Here is a 2,530-nt window from a genome sequence, read left to right as displayed (position 1 = left end):
TGTGTAGATGTACCACAGTTTTTTAATCCACTCATCTGCTGATGGGCACTTAGGCTGTTTCCAATTTAGCTATGGTATATTGTGCTGCTATGAACATAGGGGTGCATATATCCTTTCTGATTGGTGTTTCTGGCTTCTTGGGATATATTCCTAGAAGTGGGATCACTGGGTCAAATGGGAGTTCCCTTTTCAGTTTTTTGAAGAAACTCTATACTGTTCTCCACAGTGGCTGCATCAGTCTGCATTTCTACCAGCAGAGCATGAGAGTTCCTTTTTCTCCGCATCCTCTCCAGCACTTGTCATATTTCTTCTGCTTTAAAACAAAACAAAACTACCCATTCATTGCTTATAAAGCAAAGTATAAACTCCTTGTAATGCCCTGTGTACAGGCTCCACTATATAGTCCAGAAGCTGGTAAACTACACTGGCTCATAGTCCCAATCCAGTGAACCTCCTGTTTTTGGTAGATCTATATAAGCTGATAATGTTTTTACATTATTAAATGGTTTAAAGCAGCGGTTCTCAACCTGTGGGTCGAGACCCCTTTGGGGGTCGAACAACCCTTTCACAGGGGTCACCTAAGACCATCGGAAAACACATATATAATTACATATTGTTTTTGTGATTAATCAGTGTGCTTTAATTATGTTCAATTTGTAACAATGATATTGGGGTCACCACAACATGAGGAACTGTATTAAAGGGTCGCGGCATTAGGAAGGTTGAGAACCACTGGTTTAAAGAAATCAAAAGAAGAAAAATATATCATAACAGATAAAATAATATGAAATTTCAGTGTCCATAAATAAAGTTATATTGTAACAGAGCAAACATATTCATTTGTATATCATCTGTGGATGCTTTCAAACCACAAAAACATCTGAGTAGTTATGACTGAGATCATGGCCTGCAGAGCCCAAGATATTTATTACCTGGGCCTTCACAGAAACGTTTGTAGATTGCTGCTCTAGTTCAATCTACCTCACAAGTGTCGGCTCCCCTGTCCTCCACTGTCACATACCTTTGATGCTAGTCTTTGACTGAATCACTTGCCTGGGATTTTCCTGCCTTTATCATCATTTCTTTAATCTAAATGTTCCTTCTTATCCCTTTCAAGATTATAGAAACTCCATTCATACAGCCCTCAGGACTCAAACTCTACATAGTTCTGTAAAGATTTCCTTGATACCAGAAAGAAAAATACCCACTACTTCTGCTAAAATAACAAAAAATAGCCACCAATACAGACAATATACCTTATCTCCCCAACAAGATTGCAAACATAGAAAACAGTGTCTGTGAATGTTTTTAAACTATGTTTCATGGGACTCCATGGCTTAATGAGGCAATTGGGTGGATCACAGCAGCTTCTCATTAACCAATTTACACTTCAAATCTCAATATAAAACTGAAGAAAAGGAACAGGCAAAATTTTGAAAATCACTGACTTATACTATATGTAAACAAGTGTAGGATTTTCAAGGCAGAGGCTTCTGTAAAATAATCTCACATCTTACACTCATGCACACAGACGTCTCATTAAAGGACTTTCCAGCCCCTAAGCAGTCCTGGCTCTGTAATCACGTGTATGTACACTGACTCAGGTTTCATGATACAGACACAGAGACCAGGGAATTCTAATCAAAGCCCAGTAGTCACCCCACACACACTTCAGACACCAGGGAATTCTAATCAAAGCCCAGAAATCACCCCCCACACTTAGAAGTGGTAGCTGCTATTTAAACTGTCCAAACTAAAAACAAGAAAGCTATTATAGAAGAGAATATCATGTAGCACCCATTAAATAGCTAATGTTTTAAATTTTAAGTATACTAAAATCTTATTAAGATACTGCTGAGAAGAAGAAATTAACAAGATTGAGATTAGAGTGAAAGAAAAGAGCACTGTGATTTAACCAAAAGGATTCTATAGTATACTATATACTCTGGACATTTATTTTATACTAGTAGCCCGGTGCACGAAATTCCTGCACACTGAAAGGGAATTAATTAGAGGAATGCAATTTGGACTCTACTATCAATAATATGTGAGCGTGAGGCAGTCTGCATTTCTGAAATTCAATGACATGAATTTTAGCTATTACTTTGCCAAATAAATGGAATTTACAGATATCATTTAAAAGAGCATTCAGCTTAATATTAAAAACTCTGGCTACCAAGTCAGGTCTGTTTTCAACTTTTTGCCAGCGTTGTAAATTGTTTGCAGTATCTGCCCATTTGGGGTTGCATGTCATGGTTATGAATAAATTGGGCTTGCCATACTTCGTTACAATTGCCATAGCATCCTTCGTTACAGTTGCTATATCACTGCTGCTTTTTTCAGGGACTACCCTCAGAAGATGATGGGAGTATTATCACTTTACCAATCGGCACATTGTCATTTTCAGATCTAGATTTGAGATAATCCATCAAACCACTATATTTTTCAACTCTCAACTTAGATTGATTTGCTTTGATGAAATTTATCCGATTGGACTCCATTTTTGAATATGAATCCATGATAAACTGTT

The sequence above is a fragment of the Myotis brandtii genome, unplaced genomic scaffold (assembly GCF_000412655.1).
Source record: "Myotis brandtii unplaced genomic scaffold, ASM41265v1 scaffold1612, whole genome shotgun sequence".
Classification (NCBI taxonomy): Eukaryota; Metazoa; Chordata; class Mammalia; order Chiroptera; family Vespertilionidae; genus Myotis; species Myotis brandtii.
The sequence above is the reverse complement of the archived record's forward strand: the minus strand, read 5'-3'. Positions refer to the sequence as shown.